At 45.8% G+C, this 20,213-nt stretch overlaps 1 protein-coding gene across 2 annotated transcripts in view; it reads left to right on the top strand.

Annotated features, from left to right (window-relative positions):
* Nucleotides 1-20,213, top strand: part of CLINT1 (clathrin interactor 1) — a 106,261-nt gene that overhangs the window by 38,570 nt on the left and 47,478 nt on the right. The gene's annotated exons all lie outside the window — the stretch shown is intronic.

The raw sequence follows: 20,213 nt of genomic DNA, 5'->3' as shown, positions 1-20,213 counted from the left end.
GGGATTGACTGCAGGGGACAAAAGTCCCCTGTGCCAATCCGAGCATGTCCGCCGAGAATAAACACTGTTTTTGTTCAAAAACAGTGTTTATTCTTAAATAGAGCCGCCGCGCTATCTCCCGCCACGATTTCCGCCGGTTTCCGCCGCCCGATGGTTAAATTTATGAATGGAAACAATGTTTCCATTCATAACTTCCCCGCCGCTGCTGTAATCGGAGGCTTCCGATGGAAGCCTACGTCACTTCCCTGGTTACAATGTAGTGATACATTGTATCCCCGTTAGCGTACATTGTACGCTAATGGGATTTTTGCTCAGTAGGGACATCTTGTGGCCAAATAGTATAACACACCTACTAACTTTGGGGAATAAAAATAAATGGTTATTTATGTCAAGAGGACATAAATTGAATAAATATTGGGCTAAAAATTAGTGATGGATGTAAAACTGAAAAAGTGCACCTTTATTTTCAAATAAAATATTGTCACCATACATTAAACTAGGGGTATAATTTTAACATTTAAATAACGAAGACAAATGGCCAAATAAAATGTGTGGATTTTAGTTATAGTAGCATTAATTATTTTAAAACTGTAATGGCTGAAAACTGAAAAATAATGCCTTTTTTTTTATTTTTTTATTATTGTTCCCATTATATTACAGTTAGATTAAAATAATTCTTAGCATAATTTACCACCCAAAGAAAGCCTAATTGCTGGCGGAAAAAACAAGGTATAGATCATTTTGCTGTGATAAGTGGTGATAAAGCTATTGGGGAATGAAAGGGAGAAGCGCTGACAGGTGAAAATTCCTCTCGTCCATAAGGTGAAAAATCCCCGCGGGCTGAAATGGTTAAAGACCGGAGATAAGCTTAGTGAATTGAGGCCAATGTCTGTACAGTAACAGCCTATCAGAGTGTCACAGCCGAATAGTCTGACATTTGACTTTACGCCTCTCCGGAAAGTACTGCGTCACAATAATGGGCTTTGTTTACTGTCTGTGAAGAAATGACAGGTGCACTTTAACCGCTCAAAGCTTTAATCTCTTCACAGTTGAAGGATAAAGCACAGCCCTTCTCCAGCCACTTTCCTCGCAGTGCCTGCTATTTACACGGTGACAGATGCACTTCTCTGCGAGTGTCACATGTTTGCGTGACTCGCATAGCTGAACAAGCGATGACAGGCCAATAACCTTCGTGTTTGGGTGACGGCGTGAACTTTGGAGCTAAGCGGCTGAACGCATAGTCTGATTAAAGGCTTACTTCACCGCTCCCCACAAGTGCTGCTTCTCAGCGATTCGCTGCTTTTAGCACCAGGAAAATGTTTAGGGGTTGAGGCAAGAGTCTTGGAATTTTTATTAGGGAAACTGCCTGTCCCAGTTACATATTATTCTGCTAAGCTGTTCTTAGCATCATTTGAATGTCAAATGCTTGGAACAAAACCGCTATAATCGAGCAAAATAGTTCCTAAGAGAAAATGATAAAAATACAAATATCCAGGCACATCGCCTCTAGTTAGGACATTAAATAAATTATTAGGGAAAGGGAGGTGCTGAAGGGGGTGTGGCTAGAAACAGCAAAAATCAATTAACCCTTCGCACTCCCTCCTTCCCCTGTATGTTTGTCAGCATGCACACAGCTTATGCTGGTGTATGCGCATGGTGCACATGGACACATAACGTTAGCTCCCTTGTGCGATTGGTAAGATGCACTGTCTTTCCCAGGAGAGGAAGTTAGGATGTGTGCTCCTAATCCATTGATAGGTTTGATGCAATGAATGTGTTTGCATGTCTGCACTATGCATGTTACAGGGCCAGAGTTAGGACACCTATGTTTACCTGGGTACTTCTACGCAGTATAGGTGACTAAGCATAAGAATGCATTCTTCTGTGAACTAAAACCCTGGCTTTTAATTTAGCTGTAGGGGTAACAGTTGTGCCTGGATGAGTGAATCTGTGAATGCATTTGTTTTAGCATTTGCATGTGAGAGTGCGAAGGGTTAATTGATTTTTCCTAAGAGAAAATGGGTACTTTTTTTTTATTACTGCTATCTTTGCTCATTTTCGGCAAGAGGGAGGATCGGAAGGTTTTCATCTTAAAGAGAATCTGTATTGTTAAAATCGCACAAAAGTAAACATACCAATGCGTTGGGGGACATCTCCTATTACCCTCTGTCACAATTTCGCCGCTCCTCGCCGCATTAAAAGTGGTTAAAAACAGTTTTTAAAAGTTTGTTTATAAACAAACAAAATGGCCACCAAAACAGGAAGCAGGTTGATGTACAGTATGTCCACACATAGAAAATACATCCATACACAAGCAGACTGTATACACCCTTCCTTTTGAATCTCAAGAGATCTTTTGTGTGTTTCTTCCCCCCTTCTGCTCTCATGCACTGAAGTTTCAGGCTGCTCTTTTCTTCCTGCAAACAGCTTTGCCCTTGTCTGTAATTACTCAGTATGTGAAAGCTCAGCCAGCTCAGAGGAAGATTTATCCAGCTTGTAAAAGATAAGAGAGAAGAGAGAAGCTGCTCTAATCTAAATAACACACAGGCAGTGTGCAGAGAGGGGCCTGGAAGTCCCCCTTCATAGCAGAACCACAACACTGAAGAACTTGGCAGCCTTCCAGACGCAGGCCGACAAGTCTGACAGGGGAAAGATACATCGATTTATTACAGAGACTGTTATAGTAGAAAGTGCTGCAGTTAGCTAGAACACATTAGAATAGCTTTTGGAACTTGTAGGATGATAAAAAACAGGATGCAATTTGTGTTACGGAGTCTCTTTAAAGTGGACCTGAACTCTTGCTCAAGACAGGAGGAACACAGATAGAAACACATCCTGTATGTGTTTAGAGAGTTTAGCCTACCCCCCCCCCCCCCCATCAGTGTAATTTGATCTCTTAGCTGCGTCAGCTGATTGCCTCGGCAGAGCAGCTAATTTGTAAACACAGGATGTTAACCCTATGTCTGCTTCCATGAAAGCAGGAAGTAGACAAGCTGCAGGATTTGTATCAGCTGTATCAATGAAATGTTTTTTTCTTTAAAGAGAACCCGAGATGTGTTTAAAGAATGTTATCTGCATACAGAGGCTGGATCTGCCTATACAGCCCAGCCTCTGTTGCTATCCCAAACCCCCCTAAGGTCCCCCTGCACTCTGCAATCCCTCATAAATCACAGCCGTGCTGTGAGGCTGTGTTTACATCTGTAGTGTCAGTCTAAGCTGCTCCCCCGCCTCCTGCATAGCTCCGGTCCCAGCCCCGTCCCTTCCCTCCAATCAGCAGGGAGGGAAGGGATGCAGGCGGGGACTGGAGTTCTGCAGGAGGCGGGGAGAGCAGCAGACTGACACTATAGAGATAAACACAGCCAGCTCTGACAAGCTGTTTGTCAGCAGCGTGGCTGTGATTTATGAGGGATTGCAGAGTGCAGGGGGACCTTAGGGGGGTTTGGGATAGCAACAGAGGCTGGGCTGTATAGGCAGATCCAGCCTCAGTATGCAAATAATAATCTTCAAACCCACCTCGGGTTCTCTTTAACGGTAATTATGCTGTTGCTTCTCTTTTAGAGCAGAGAGGAAGTTCTGAGTTCAGGTCCGCTTCATACACACACTGCATTCAGCGTGGGTGGGGCAGCTGCTAAAGACCGCCTATGCCTAGAATCTTGAGGGGGTTACTGCATTCCCCCAATGTGGTGGAGAGGGATTCGGCCTGCCAGATCAACTCAGCTGAAATCTTCTATCTCCCCTGCTCCCCCTCGTCATCTGCCACTTGTCCTCCCTCTGCCCCTCTCCACATTAAAGAGAATCTGTAAGAAAAAAAAGTGCCCCTATGAGGTACGTCTGTGGAATAGGGGAAGCCTCTGGATCCTAATGCGTCTTCCCCCGCCCCCCTCGGAACCCGCAATACAGCGCTGGCTCCCCCGTGAAAATCCGCCGACGAGCTGTATTCAGGCGCAGTAGCGCCTGCAGCAATATTTCCCTTTGGCATCCAGCACCAGGCACAGTAACGTCTTCCCTCTTGATCTCCAGCCAATAATAGCCATGCACTATTCTGTCACAGTTGCAGTTTTAAAACCACACTCCGTAAAACAAAGCAGAGCAAGCTCAGTGAAGCACTTTTGCATAGATGACAACTGAAGTTTTTTAACTCCTCCTGTACTGGATAACAACATGATACTTTTTTTCTTTGCTACTAATGTTTCAGATTTGCATTAAAAATGCCAAACGCAGACGATTTTTATTTTTTTTCTGTGTTTTTGTGCATGTGTGACTCTGGGTGAGGTACTCACACTTGCGATCTTGAAAGCAGTAGAGCCGCGGCGGTAGGAGAGATGAGTGATGTTTGGCCTAGGCTGAATAGCTATACTTCTCCTCCCAGAACTCGCTGGGAGACCAGGCATTATTTTCACTGGCTTCAGAACGCTCAGTAAACAAACATTCCACAGAGATCACCTGACAGAACTAAAGATGTCGCCACCAGTGATAAATGTCAGAATGTAAATCGGGGAGAGGAAAGATTTTACAATGGGCAAACGCTGACTAAATAATCTATGAATGAATATAGTGGGAAAAAAGCAATTTTATTCATCACGTTCTTTTCTCTACAGTTCCTCTTTAAAGTGGAGCTGAACTCTTGCGCAGGACAGAAAGAAAACAGAGAAATGCACCCTGTGTGTATTCACAGAGTTTAAGCTGTCTAATCCCCCTTCATCTGTGCCTAATCACAAGTTGTAATCTGATTCCTCCCCGGTGTCACATGACTGCCTATTGCAGATAAGCTCATGTGAAAGCACAGGCTGTAACCAATATGTCTGCTTCCATGAATCAGGAAGTAGAAACAATGCAGATTTAGACTTTGCTCACATCTAAAATCGCAATCGCTGAAGCCAGCGTTCGGTGATTTTGTGAGTGTTTTTTTTTTTTTTTGCGTGCCTCCCGGCGCTTACCTGCGTGCTACGAATTTTTTTTGTTTGTTTGTTTTTGTTCACTTCCTGACGCAAGTCAGGAAGTGATCACTTTGACCCGGAGAAGAATAAATACAATGTATTCTTAAAGGGAACCAGAGATGAAGCACCCTCATGTATTTTACCATATATACCAGTGGAAACATTAGAGAAAACGCCTACCCTGCTCTCTGTTTCTTTTTAACTGCTCAGCCTGCTTGTTAGCAGCCCTGATGAAATCCCTGACTGAGCATTCAGTCTGGCTTTGCTCAGGAATATTTATAGCTGTCTGTCTTCTCTGGTGTCTTTTCAAGCCCAAGCCTGCCCCCTGCTGGCTCTGCTATAATGACTCAGCTGTAATGATTACTGAACAAAGCCAGACTGAATGCTCAGTTGGGGGTTTTATCAGGGCTGATAAGAAGCAAGCTAAACTGTTAAGAATGAAACAGAGAGCAGGGTAGGTGTTTTCTGTAATGTCCCCACTGATATATATGGTAAAATACATGAGGGTGCTTCGTCTCTGGTTCACTTTAAAAGCGCTGGGAAAATAGCTGCACAAAGTGCTTTTTCAAGCGTTTTGCGATTTCCGTATACCTGCCATTATAGGCAAAATGCCCCAAAAATGGTACAGGCAGCTCTTTGGTCAGCGGAAAGCAGACGAAACGTGCCGATATTAACACTCCCATAAGGATTCATTGCACTTTTAGGATGATTTTGAAAATCGCCAGCGCTGAAAAAAATAGCGAAAACGCCCTAGGCGTGAACAAGCCCTTATTGTAGGATTTATATCCGCTGTAACAAATCAATGTTTTCTGTTTAAAGTTTATTATGCTGTTGATCTTCTAGAGCAGAGGGGAGTTCTGAGATCAGGTCCACTTTAAATGTAAGGATTTTCCTAGAGAAATCTGAATGAGCCAGCAAGCCACATGTGCCAGAATGCTGAGTGCTCCCAGCAGGACAGGGGAGGCTTCATGTAAAGTAGGTTTTTATTTCCTTGCGAGCAGATTAAGGTTGCAGTGATCTGACATGGATTGCGCAGTCACAATGACAGCGTTCCCTGCTCTAATCTGTGTCATCTCTATGGGCTTCAGTGCCAGATATCGTAAAGATGAAATCTAACGTTTATTACAACCTGATGCAATCCCAGCTGTTACGTGGGAACTCAGAAACTTAAAGGGAACCAGAGGCGAAGCACCCTCATGTATTTACCATATATATCAGTGGGAACATTAGAGAAAACACTTACCCTGCTCTCTGTTTCATCCTCCACTGCTCAGCCTGCTTGTGTACAGTCCTGATAAAATCCCCGACTGAGCATTCAGTCTGGCTTTGCTCAGGAATCATGGCTGAGTCATTATAGCAAAGCCACAAGGGGGCAGGATTGGGCTTGAAAAGACACCAGAGAAGACAGACTCAGCTATAATGATTGCCTATCCCCCCCCCCCCAATCTCCCGACAAGCTTGACAAGGCTTGATAGATTTACCTCTCTAGGATCCAGCTCAGGCGCAGTAGCTGCTCTTCATTCGCGTTAAGGTGGAAATAGCTGGACCCAATCGTATCCACTCTACTGCGCAGGTGCAAAAGAACTCGCGCCGGCGCAGTAGAGCGGATCGATCGGGTTCGGCTGCATATCTGCCTTAACGCAAATGAAGAGCGGCTTGTGCACCTGCGGTGGAACGCAGGAGGTAAATATTTACCTCGCCGCACTTTGGGGGACCCTGGCACTTGAACGGAGGGACGGAATTATTACAGATGACATTTCTTTGTGCCAGCTGATACAAATCCTGCAATAAATCTGCATTGTTTCTATTATCCTGTGCTTTCAAATGAGCTTATCTGCCTTGGCAGTCAGGTGACGCAGGGGAGAGATCAGATTACACTTGTGATTAGTCACAGATGAGGGGGAAGAGTTCAGGTCCATTTTAACTTGCTTGTGAGAATGCCATGCTGATATCCAGAAGTCCCCGCCCCTCCTCCTTACATTGGTTGGGGATGGCCTGGGACGGTCTTACAGAAAACTACACGCTGCATTAAATATTGAGGATCCTTTTATACTTTTGAATGATCGAACCGCAGCCGAAAAGTCTCACCACATTCCTTGCCTCACTTTGGGGCCACCGCGCAGCAGTTACTCTTGCAGAAGTACGCCGGGGGACACTGCAAGAAGCCACACTGTACAGCATGAGAGCCGGGAGCCCCATAGGGCTATCACTACTTATGTGATGGGAGATATGCAAATTGTGCAACATAGAACTGGAACAATCTACATCAGCAGGGCGTGCAGAGAATTGGCCAAAATTCAAGCTACATCCTATTTCCATTTGTTTTGTTTTGTCTTTTTCTTCCATTTGTTTGTGTTTGTTAGGCAAACAGATTTGATAATATTGTCCCCCCACTTCCATCGCTGGGACCCCCCCAAAGACTGGCGGCACTTGGCGACGGAGCTCAGACATGCACTGCACATGTGGTTCGCGCCTCAGCAGTAGCACGGAGCTGAAAGGCTCTGCGCTGATGTGAACAGGACTGTGCAATGCGGCTGCGCTCGCTCACGCGCTTCGAGGGCCCCAGCCTGACATAGCGAGGTTACAGGGGGTACTACCGAAGTGAATATCGTATGTCAGTTTTTCTTTTTTTTTGAATCTTACAGGTTTGCTTTAAAGAGGAACTCCAGTGAAAATAATGTAGTAAAAAAAGTGCTTTATTTTTTACCATAATTGTGTATAAATGATTTAGTCAGTGTTTGCTCATTGTAAAATCTTTCCTCTCCCCCATTTACATTCTGACATTTATTACATGGTGACATTGTTACTGTGGGCAGGTTATGTAGCTGCTCCTAGCTGTTTTGGCTGTTAGAGACAGCTGTAAGCAGCTATTTCCTGTCTGTGAACATTGTTACATTGTAACAAACTGCCAAAAGTACCGCGGTACTCAGAGCTTCTTGTGGGAGGGGTTTCAGCACAAAATCAGTGATACAGCGCCCCCTGATGGTCTGTTTGTGAAAAGCATTCTATTTCTCATGTAAAAGGAGGTATCAGCTACTGATTGGGATAAAGTTCAATTCTAGGTTGGAGTTTCTCTTTAAATTGTATCTAAGCAATATGTGACCTGAGGTAAACGTGTGTACAGTGCTAAACTTATTGAAGGGAATCTGAAGTGAAAATATACTTATGATATGAGTTGTATGTGTAGTACAGAACATTAGCATCACAGAAACCAGCATCATATTGTTTCCAGTACAGGAAGAGTTAAACTTCAGTTATTATCTATGCAAAAGAACTTCTCTAAGCTCTCTAATTTAGCCAGAGAGCAGTGATATTTTCTGAAGCACTTATCTCAACCGGTCTCTCGCTGTTTAAGGTTTTTTTTTCCCTGCCAGGAAGTTCAAAGGGTCGTTAGCTCTGCTCTGTTTCATCATTTCAAAATACAGAGTGTAATTTGTAAACTGCGAATATTAGAGAATCTTATAGAAAAACAGCTGTATAAATGTTTTTGCTTCAGTGTCTCTTTAATAACCAGGCTTGTTTTACTTGCTGTATTTTGCTGCCTGGAAGAGTTAATGTCTAGGCATGGAAGTGACAGTAGCTTGTGGGGAGTATAGTAAACATCGCTGATAAGCTGATTACAGCCATAAAAGTTTTCCTGGCAGAATACAACTTCTGAGAGCAGGGAGAGATAAAATACATGAGCTATTGACATTTTTTTAACTCTGGGACCCTTATTAGGCTGCCACTGAGCAGAGGCAACAAAACATTCAATCTACTTTGTAGATGTTTAAATATAAAATTAAGATAAATCGGATATCTAAAAAATTTTTTTAATTTTTAGGAGTTGGAGGATAAATACAATTGTTTATCTCATCTGTTTTTTCACCTCAGGATTGCTTTAAGGTGTTTTATTATTATTTGTAGTATGCGGCGAGGCTACTGCAGGAATCGCGGCTCTGAGCTGGCCGTTGTGTAACCACTGATAGAAACATTTGTCACTTTCCTCCCAGCCACGCCACCAGAAACCTGATCTGCCTCCCAGGAAAGTATTTAGCAGAGTAACCGGTTTGTCACGTCATATCTCCTGTGTGTGACCGCTTCTCTGCCAGCGAGCCTCATTCACCGCCGGAACCATCGCTTCAGGTTCAGAAACTCAAGAAGCCAGGTGCCTCAGGAATGCGCCGCCGCCAAAGCAACAAACACTACCGCATTCTATAATAACTCATCACCCGGCCAATAACTTGCAGCTGAGAGATGCTAAAGAGGAACTCTAACCATGGATTAAACTTCATCCCAATCAGTAGCTGATACTCCCTTTCCCATTAGAAATCTATTCCTTTTCTCTAACAGATCATCAGGGGGGTCTGTATGGCTGATATTGTGGTGAAACAACTCCCACAGTGTGATGTCATGACCATGGTTCTGACAGTTTCCTGTCTGTGAACCTCATTGCATTGTGGGAAATAACGGCTTTTTCCAACTGCCAAATGCAGTTGATAAATGCAGGACTGTGGAGTCGGTACAAAAATAACCTGACTCTTCACTTTATGAAACCATCGACTCCAGGTACCCCAAATTATTCCTACTCCACAGCCCTTGCAGGGCTATGGAGTCAGTACAAAAATCATTCAACTCCGACTCTTCAGTTTATGAAACCTCCGACTCCAGGTACCCAAAATGGCTTCGACTCCTTAATCTAATAATTACTAAGGCTTTGGTACAAAAATTATCCGACTCCCTACTCCTCAGTTTATGAAACCACGACTCCAACTCCAGGTACCCCAAATTACTGACTCCTACCCCTTGCAGGGCTATGGAGTTGGTACAAAAATCATCCGACTCCTCAGTTTATGAAACCGCCGTCTCCAGGTACCCAAAATTACTCCAACTCCTCGACTCCAGTTCCAACTTTTCGACTCCAGTTCCAACTCCGACTCCACAGTCCTGCAAGCACCAACCCATATCGGGCCCACATGCTGAAGCTGGCTTAGCGAAGCACTATTCCCCCTCCCGCCCCTTCTCCCCCGGCCGGTATGTCTGCTTCAACACTGCTGGTGTGTTCTGGTATTTAGGATTATGTTATATAATACCCTCTGGCCTAAAATTCATGTAACGTGGCAAATTGTAGTGTGACGGCTTTATTCAGATTGGACAAATCACAATTTCACGGCTAGAGGAATGTCTATAGATTCTAACAGCCGGGAGGAGCAGGGCTTTCACTGAATGCTTTACAGGAGCTTGAAAGCGAATCCTACGATGTTACATAAAATAATCACTTCATGCCCTTTCACCAGCTCCTAATCCACTCTGGCAGTAAACTAAAGCTCACAGTAATAAAATGCATCTGTATACACCGTGTGAGTGCAGCTACACCTTAGAGGGTGTTTGTGTAGAGCAGGTTTTTCCTGACAGAACCTCCACCGCCTCTGTAGTCCCTTGTAGGGGTTCTGTTATCTGTGAATCAGGGTGCCTCTCAGACGGGTGTAGCCAGCAAGATGCTAATCATTCCCGAGTTGATGCAAATATTATGCAAGTTAAAGTGGATCCGAGATAAACTTTTACTCATTGCATAATTGTGTTCCTTTCATATAGTTTATAGGGCATTCCTCAAGCCAAATACTTTTATTGTTTTGTTACTCTAATTCCCTATAAACTAAACAAGCCTTGCCCACAGCTCTTTCACAGTGCCTTGGCACGGTGGCAAGGGCTTATGGGAGCTCAGTCTGGACAGGAGGAGGAGGTTACTAGCCAGAGATTTCAGAGGCAGGAGGGAGGAGGAGAGGGGACTGAATTTACACACAGGCAAGCTGATAGCATCTCCAGCCCTCAGCCTGTGACAATGTGACAAATAGAACATGGCTGCTGTCATTGTATCACAGGAATAAATAATCATAAACTGTTGAAACTGTTTGCAGCTAGATATGCTATGTAAAACTAAACTTTAGATAAGATATATAGACAAATTACTTGTTATAGTTAGTTTTTCATCTCGGATGCTCTTTTACCTCCTGGGCGTTACGGACGAGCTCAGCTCGTCCAGTAATGCTGCGCTGGATTGCTCAGGCCCTGGTGGGCCGATTTTACATAATTTTTTTAAAAACACGCAGCACTTTTCCAGCTGCGTGTCTTACCCAATTGCCGCTGATCCGCCGCGAAAGAGCACTAGGCTAGCTACATGATAAAAAAAAAATTAGGTGAACAAAAAACACCCTTTTAAAGCGCCAGGGAGGTTAAAAATGAACCAGCAGCTGCTGTTTGCTGTCCCTGAATGAGGGGCGGACTCTCATATGCATAAAAAACTCCTCCCTACCTGCTGACTGAACAGGGCAGAGGCTGAGTGGCATGCTGGCCGCGTATTCTGCCCATATCCTAATTGGGAGGAGTCATAAAGAGCGCTCACAGCCATAAAATTTGTGTCCTCTCATGAAAGCACACCTGACCTAAGCAGAATATGGAGACTGGCATTTATTTTCTTTTAAACAATGCAGATTGCCTGGCTGCCCTGCTGATCCTCTGCCTTTAATACTTTTGGCCACAGCCCCTGAACAAGCATGCAGCAGATCGGGTGCTCTGACTGAATTGTGACTGGAATAGCTGCATGCTTGTCTCTGGTGTTATTCAGACGCTACTGCAGCCAAACATCAGCAGGGATGCCAGGCAACTGGAATTGTATAAAAGGAAATGAATATGGCGGCACACAATCCCCCATTCTTTTAAGTTCCCTTTAAAAATGCCATAATTGCAAATAACTGTTTTGGCTGTCAGGAGTTCACTGTGTGTAAATAGCTTCAGCCACAAACCACAGCACCAGGTGGCATTATGTAATGGCTAAATTACAGCAGATGAGGCTTGGCATGGAATACTGCTGTGTAATATCAGATCTCTGTGAGGAAAGCCGCAGGGTGGATCACAAAGAAGAGCTTATCCAGGTGTGAGGGAACCGTGCAGCTGCGGGGCAGGTGTCCCCTGCTCAGTGCCTGGCAGGTCACATGACCCATTCCCAGGGGGGCGTGTCTGCAGCAACCAATGACTTACTTACAGGGTTTATCTCTACAAGCTTAATAAGGCCTCTTTTCCATGGACTGTTCATAGACAATTAATTGCCTCTTAAACTCTCACAACTGGTAACTGCTGCCTGGAAACTGCTCACTGCTGCCTGGAAACTGCTTGCTGAGCACACAGCACAACTGTCCATGGAAAAGAGGCCTTAAAGGGATACTGTAGGGGGGTCAGGGGAAAATGAGTTGAACTTACCAGGGGCTTCCAACGGTCCCCCGCAGACCTCCTGTGCCCGCGCAGCCACTCACCGATGCTCCGGCCCCGCCTCCGATTCACTTCTGGAATTTCAGACTTTAACGTCTGAAAACCACTGAGCCTGCGTTGCCGTGTCCTCGATCCCGCTGATGTCATCAAGAGCGCGCAGTGCAGGCCCAGTATGGTCTGTGTCTGCGCAGTACACTCCTGGTGACATCAGTGGGAGCGAGGACATGGGCGTGCAGGCGCAGTGGTTTTCTGACTTTAAAGTCTGAAATTCCAGAACTGAACCAGAGGCGGGGCCGGAGCATCGGTGAGCGGCTGCGCGGGCACAGGACGTCTGCTGGGGACCATTAGAAGCCCCGGGTAAGTTCAGCTCATTTTCCCCCGACCCCCCTACAGTATCCCTTTAATTATTCGTCTTGAATAACTCTGCTTTGCAGCGCATATCTCAGGACGTTTCTGCCAGATTGCACAAGGATTTTATAAGTGTATGGTATATCCGATATTCTCCTGGGGAAATGTATGCCTGAGCAAGGTGTGCCATGTGCCTAATAACAAGCAGTCATCAGGAGGAGGGGGGAGGTTACTGAGAACAGCTGTCGGAGCTTCAGGCACAAGGCACAGACGTGCTGAATACCAGTACGGCTGCTGGAAGCATATGTAAACAAAAGGCATCCAGTGGCTTCTAAAGATGGCCATACATCAGGCGATTCGGCGGCCAATTGACCATCTGATTCGATGATTCACATCAGATGAAAATCAGTGTGTGCCCAATCGACGATGCAACCAATTTCAGGCCACAACTCCTTGCATTTATTGTTCGCACACGCTCGATCGGGTGTGTGGCAGTAACAGTGTACGATATACGGATTGCCGCTGTTCCCCCTAATGTAAAATGTGATGCGTATACTTGGGCACGAGTGTGATGTCACACACATGCCCACGTTACCCTGACAACCACGTCGGGCGCATGTATGTGGACAGGGCACAGAGCCATTGGTGGACAGGTGAAGTATGGTCAGGCAACAGATCTCTCTCATGTATAGGCATCTTAAAGAAAACCTGTAACTAAAAAAAGTTCCGCGGGGGGGGGGGGGGGTTTGGGGGTAGCCTCCATATCCTATCGATGCTTCCCCCGTCCTCCTGTGTGCCACGGTGGTCTCGCTGTGCCCCTCCGAAAAGCAGGGATGTAAATATTTACCATCCCAGCGCAGGCGCTGTATCGGCTCTCCGCTCGGAGATAGGCAGAAATAGCCAATCGCTGTCGGGCTGCTCTACTGCGCAGGTGCAAGTCTCCTGAGCCTGCGCAGTAGAGCGGACCAGACAGAGATCGGCTATTTCCACCTATCTCCGTGCTGAGAGCTGCAACAGCGCCACCCGCTGGAGCCAGGAAAGGTAAATATATCAAGCCTTGTCAGGCTTGTTGAGCCCAGATTGCGGGAGACTTCCAGGGAGCCAGCGCTGGATTGCCGCAGCTACAGGGGACGGGGAAGCCTCATTGGGACCCTGAGGCTTCCCCCTCCCGAGGTGAGTAACAACCAGGGGATGTTTTTTTTTTGTTTTTGTTTTTTTTGTTACAGAGTTTCTTTAAAGGATACCTGAACTGACGTGACATGAGATAGACATGTGTATGTACAGTGCCTAGCACACAAATAACTATGCTGTGTCCTTTTTTTCTTTCTCTGCCTGAAAGAGTTAAATATCAGGTATGCAAGTGGCTGACTCAGTCCTGACTCAGACAGGAAGTGACCTCACTGATAAGAAATTCCAACTATAAAACACTTTCCTAGCAGAAAATGGCTTCTGAGAGCAAGAAAGAGGTAAAAAAGGGGAATTTCTTATCAGTAAGAGTCACACTGTAGTCACTTCCTGTCTGAGTCAAGACTGAGTCAGCCACTTACATACCTGATATTTAACTCTTTCAGGCAGAGAACGAAAAAAAGGAACACAGCATAGTTATTTGTGTGCTAGGCACTTTATATACACATGTCCATCTCATCATGTCACATGTCAGTTCGGGTATCCTTTAAGAGCTCTTCAATGGGAAAAGATACAATTTAATTATGTCTTGTTCTCTAATGGGAGATCTGAATGATCATATTTGTAAGGGCCCTTCTCCACAAAGAAGCACAATCGTAAACTTGCGTTTCTATTTTCCACTACTGCAATTTTGTTGGTGTGCGGTGCAATTGTGGTCCGTTTGCATTAGCGCCAGAAGGAGAAAAAAAGGATCTAGAAATTATATTGAATTGGCGATTGGTGGAAACATTGCAGAGTGTTACAAACGCAGCGCACTATTGGAAGCGTTCGCCACAGATTGCTTTAGCTTCACTTTGCCTTGTGTTTCGCGGTCCACAAGCGAGTGGAATCGAATCGCAAGACGCTGATCATGGAAAATGCTTTACCATTCAGAGATTTGGTATTGTAGCCGTGCTCTAAACTCCTCCCATGGATACGCAGGCCGAATAAATCCTCATACGTTTGCTTTAGGCGGATGGTCAGTTGGCTTCTGTAGCTGATAGACTATCCTCTCCATTCTCAGCGGGTCATTAACCCTCATCTTCCATCCGATGTTTCCATTAAAACTGTATAATGCTTGGTACACACCATGCAATTTCCCATCAGACAGATGGGTCGAAGGGATTATTTCTGACAGGTTTTCTTACCAATTTTTTTCCAAATCACTTCTATGCAAAATCAATAACGAAAACTGCCGTAGATCATATCGGACCTGTCGGAAATACAGTATAATCTTGTTACAGTTAACTCCCAAGGGACCAGGAAAACTGGTTTACTATATCAGAAATTGTCCTAGAAATGGCTAAGCATGCCCTGCTACATTCTCTTTTACAAAGGAGCAACTCTGTCCTCCCATTGAAGGTACAGTACAAGCACTTGCACATTTGGTGGACTAGAAGGTTAAGTATGCCTTAGAGCAGCATAGCCAGGCTGGACAAATTGCTGATACAGTATCCAGGGCTCTTTAAAACTTGCTGCTGTCAGTGAATGGAGGCAGCCAGTCACTTCCTGTGAGTGGCTCCGATACCTCAGCGGGCGGACTTGCAGCACCAGCCTGAAGAGAGCAGCTGACCCTGGGTTTCACACTGACATATGACGCATGCACTGCCCACTGACATATGACGCGTGCACCGCCCACTGACATATGACGCGTGCACCGCCCACTGACATATGACGCGTGCACCGCCCACTGACATATGACGCGTGCACCGCCCACTGACATATGACGCGTGCACCGCCCACTGACATATGACGCGTGCACCGCCCACTGACATTTGACGCGTGCACCGCCCACTGACATTTGACGCGTGCACCGCCCACTGACATATGACGCGTGCACCGCCCACTGACATATGACGCGTGCACCGCCCACTGTTTACTATATCCAGAGTCGGCGTCATGCAGGGTTAAAAAAATGTTTGCTCCATCTGATGGAAAATTGCATGTTGTACCGGGCATTAAGCTCCAGCCTTCTCCATTGTGTTACAATGCCCGGTTATTGCTGCCGGTGATTGCGGATCACAGCCGGCTGTGCGGCGCGCACCATTTATTTGCATTACGCCGAGCTGAACGGGAAGGTTTTTGGGGTCACAGGAAGGACTCTGAGGGGTTTCTGTGTAACCGGTGTGATCGCTGCTCGCTGGCTGCGCCGTAATGATCTCCAATTATTAAGCAATTAGACTCGTAATTAAAGATTTGGCAGACTAGACAAAACTTTGAACGAGCCGTGGGTATCGGAGCAGCTGAAGAAACAGAGATAATCGCTTTGTGAAGTTCTGTAATATCTTACAGAGTTAAAATAACAGATAAGCCCTATTGGTTTGCTGTTTAAGGATTGGCATTCTAGTTTTCCCAGGTTCGCAATGACCAGTTTGTGGATTCAGCTTTTTATATAGCGTCATTATGAAGCCCCCCACACTTACGTTTTATTGCGTGGGGCTCTGTATAGCGCATGTAATCCGCACGCAGGGCCTCGGTACTAAGTAGGGTTCTCGTTAGTCATACAGACAAGACACAGAACATTTACATCATGCGTTTCTCCCGGTGCACTCAAAGTGCCAGAGCTGTAGCCACTAGGCTGCTCTATAGGCAGTATCAGTGTTAGGGAGTCTTGCCCGAGTTCTCCTTATTAAATAGGTGCTGGCTTACTGAACAGGAAGAGCCGAGATTTGCACCCTGGACTCCTGCGTCAGAGTACACTATCCACTACAGGATGAAGTATAGGGTGGCACTGCAGTGTAGTGGCTGCCCCCTCACCATTGTTTGTGTCTTGGCCACTATCTGCGCACACTCCAAGTCATCCATGTCATTTTTTCTGTTCCAAAAATGTATTTGGCGGTTCTGTGGATGGTAAAGTAGACAACACTCTGTTCTTGTAGCATTCAAGCAGTCCTGTACTCAGAATTTCCTCTCTGCTGTAAAATATACACAACAGCATAATAACCTTTTAACAGGGCTGTGGAGTTGAAGTCGGAGCAATTTTGGGTAACTGGAGTCGGAGTCGGCGGTTTCATAAAGTGAGGAGTCTGATGATATTTCTACCAAATCCACAGCTCTGGTAAGTATTAGAGCAAGAGCTCATGGGAGCTCAGTCTGGGCAGGAGGAGGAGGTTACTAGCCAGAGATTTCAGAGGCAGCAGGGAGGAGGGGAGGCTGAGGGCTGGAGATGCTATCAGCTTATTTGTGTAATGTGACAAACAGAACATGGCTGCCCTCATTGTATCACAGGAATAAATAATCATATACTTTTGAAGCTGTTTGCAGCTAGATTTGCTGTGTAAACTATCTAAACTTTAGATAAGACATATAGACAAGTTACTTTCATCTCAGATCCGCTTTAAGAGGAGGACTGGAGAGAATCGGTGGAGTGTTCCTGGGAAGGTGAGTATGTTTTCTCAGTACATAGTCCTGCTTTGGGGATGGTGTTTTCTGTGACTGGCCGTAGCTCAGCCCTTGCAGGAAGTAACGCTGCTGACATGGTTGGGATACGTTGTAATATATGGACCGGACGTAGCTCAGTGTACCGAAGCCTGATGTATGGCTAATAATTTATCATCCCTGCAGTGTGAGGCCTTCTCCTCTCCTGGTCCCTCCCTGCAGTCTCTCCAGCGGGTCTCCCACGGTGTGTCGGGTTTACCGCGCTCCCAGAATGAGGTCAGAATCCATATGCTCAGGAGAGCGCACACTCCTCTGGCTGCAACTTGATTTATTTCCTGTCACTGGAGCTGAAGACGTGCCAAGTAACTGCCATGGCAGCCCCCCTCCAAATATCCAGCATGATTTCCTTCCAAGAGGCCCCGAGTCGCCCATGAGGGCCGCACCCCCCTCCAGCCTCGTAGTGTATCCTCCAATATCACTTCCATATCAATCACGGCAGATTTTATGCTAACGAGGTCCTCCTGCCTCCTCCCCAGCAGGCCGCCACATCTGGATGTAAATTCTTTCCTTGCACCGAGGTCACCGGGACCCTGGGTATGGCATACACAGAGGACTGATCTTTACATGGGAAAGGAAGGAGAGGGCCCGGGGTCCCGAGCTGCAAGATGTGCTTCGCGTTTAATTGCTTTGGAGCACAGCCACGTCCAGATCACTTTTCCTTAACTCAGCGTTTGCTGGGTGATCTTCACCACCAGGTTCCACACAACAAGTTAACTCCACCAATGGACCAGGTTTTCAACCAGGCTAATCGTGTTACCAATGAGGAACCATAACAACCTATAGTAGAATGCAGCAACTTATTCAGGATACCCACTTTTATGTTAAATAGCCTGGTTTCAGCTTCAGAAACACTTCCTATATGTATAGGTACAGAGTACCCAGCATGCTCATGGTGAACCAGAACTTCTAGGAATGTGTAAGGGGCTGAAAAGAGACCAAAAGGCCTCCTCACTAAGATGCTATGCAAAGGAGACAATTGCCTTTTTAAAACAGAAGGTATTTGCATTTTATTCAGGTTGAAGTGACTAAGTGAGGCGTCCCACAATGCATCACTGCTAAATATGCAAATCATCACGTTGTGGTCCCTGAAAGCTAACCACACCTCCAGAACAGCTGGAATGCAATTGTATTACAGAGCCTAACTAATCCAACCTGCATACAGACTGTTTGAGATTGGTTGATCCTCATCGGTGCATGGCATGGGTTAATGTGGCTCTGTGGGGTAGGACTTGAAACACCCAGAATTACAGACTACCCAACAAGCTCATGGTGAACCAGAACTCCTAGGAATGTGTAATGAGCCGCTCCAACCTGAATAATCACAAATATTTTCTGTTTTAAGAAGGCAGACTTCTGTTTTTCCTATATCTATATATTGCTGAATATTGGTATGTAGCCCCGCCCTCCCACTGAGGTTTAGGCTAGGCTATTTAGCTATGCAGAATGCATCTAGCCTAGTTCTATGTAGGTTTGGGACTATAACTTCACATGTGTACCTCATCTTGTCACTTCAGGTTCCCTTTAAAGAGACTCTGTAACAAAATATTCAGCCTTATTTCTTCTATCCTTTAAGTTCCTATACCTGTTCTTATGTGCTCTGGCTTACTGCAGCCTTTCCTAGTTGCACTGTCCCTGTAATATATCTAATCTTTTCTTTGTCAACCCAGGGAGGAATGGGCTGCCTCCGTTGTTGTAATGAATACAAGTTATGCACGCCCGTCGGTCTTTCTAAAAGGGACTGTGTTCCCATTCATTGATCTCCAGGCTAAAAGGCGGCACGGGAGCGCGCATGTGGGCAGATTCTCTTTAAAGTGTGCCTCAGTAGGATAGTCCAGAGGTTTCCTTTATCCTCCTGATGCCCACCGTTTTAGCGATGGATACCCGACAGCATCCCCTCGTGACCACATTCTAGACCCTGGATTGCTATTTCCTCCGTGCATGAGCAGTTTCGTGCTACTGGGCACGTGTGGCACATACTAATACATGGATCGATGGGGGAGCGGCCAAAAAAGGGCCCCAGACCGCAGTGGAAGGAAGGCTCTAGGAAGCCCCTGGACCAATAAAAAGTATGCTCCACATTAACTGTTAAAGTGTTTGTTTAGCGGTAACGTTGCCATGCCGCAACACACTGTGAAGGTCACATTGCAGTGCGCTTGGCCACGTTACGAATTCGCCATTACACTGCACCACTGTGACTTTGGCCTTAAATCCACCCTGCACTGCACACCACGCTGAATGCAATACGTATCTGTGTTAGAATGTGGCTGAAAGAAGGTAGTTCTAATCTGTGGTTTTGATTAATGTGGAGTATGACGTAGTGGCAGGTCTCCTCCGCGCAGCACAAGTTCATCTTGACTTCTCTGACTCCGGAGGCCCCCTCCTAACGTTTTGCTTGGCAATAAAGGAACTGTGACATTGCAAGCCCATTACAGCAGGCCTGGGTGTGCTTTATAAGCGGTTATAAGTCTGCTGCGACTCAGCATTCCTTCCTATTGAGGGGATACACGGTCCCCTGCGGCCGCGCTACTACCCCAAGTCCCTGCATACGTTGTAAAATTGCTCTTCTTTCTCTACAAGCCTATCCTGCTGGAGAACTTCCAAGGGTGATGTGATCTCTCCTCACATGTATGCAGGGTCCTAATGGAACAGTGAAAGCAAACCACTCCCCCCGCTGGTAGATAAGCCACATACATTATAAGGAGGCCTGGGGGTATCGGAGCACCTAGAAACTGCACTGTCATATCTAGTTTGCTTTGTAAACACATGATCACAGCATAGATCCTATTTCAGCAGCTTCTGCAGAGGGGTGAGGTGTATTTCCCTTCTCTGGCTCCTGTCACACTGAACTGCCCTCAGCCAATCAGTGAGGAGCAGGAATGTGGGAGGGGAGATGACAAGTTTCCTTTATCTAGTTGAAAATGTACCAAATAGAACCAGACTGACTGAGATGAGATTCATTATAGCACAAACATTTCTGATTATATTGGAATGCTTGCAATGCAGCCTGCATGTAGAGTACATAATAAACACAGAGCAGTGGGCAAATGGAATTTGATTTTATGGCAAACAATACCGCTTTAA

The sequence above is a fragment of the Hyperolius riggenbachi genome, chromosome 3, assembly GCF_040937935.1.
Source record: "Hyperolius riggenbachi isolate aHypRig1 chromosome 3, aHypRig1.pri, whole genome shotgun sequence".
In the NCBI taxonomy this organism is placed as follows: Eukaryota; Metazoa; Chordata; class Amphibia; order Anura; family Hyperoliidae; genus Hyperolius; species Hyperolius riggenbachi.
The sequence above is the reverse complement of the archived record's forward strand: the minus strand, read 5'-3'. Positions and strand labels throughout refer to the sequence as shown.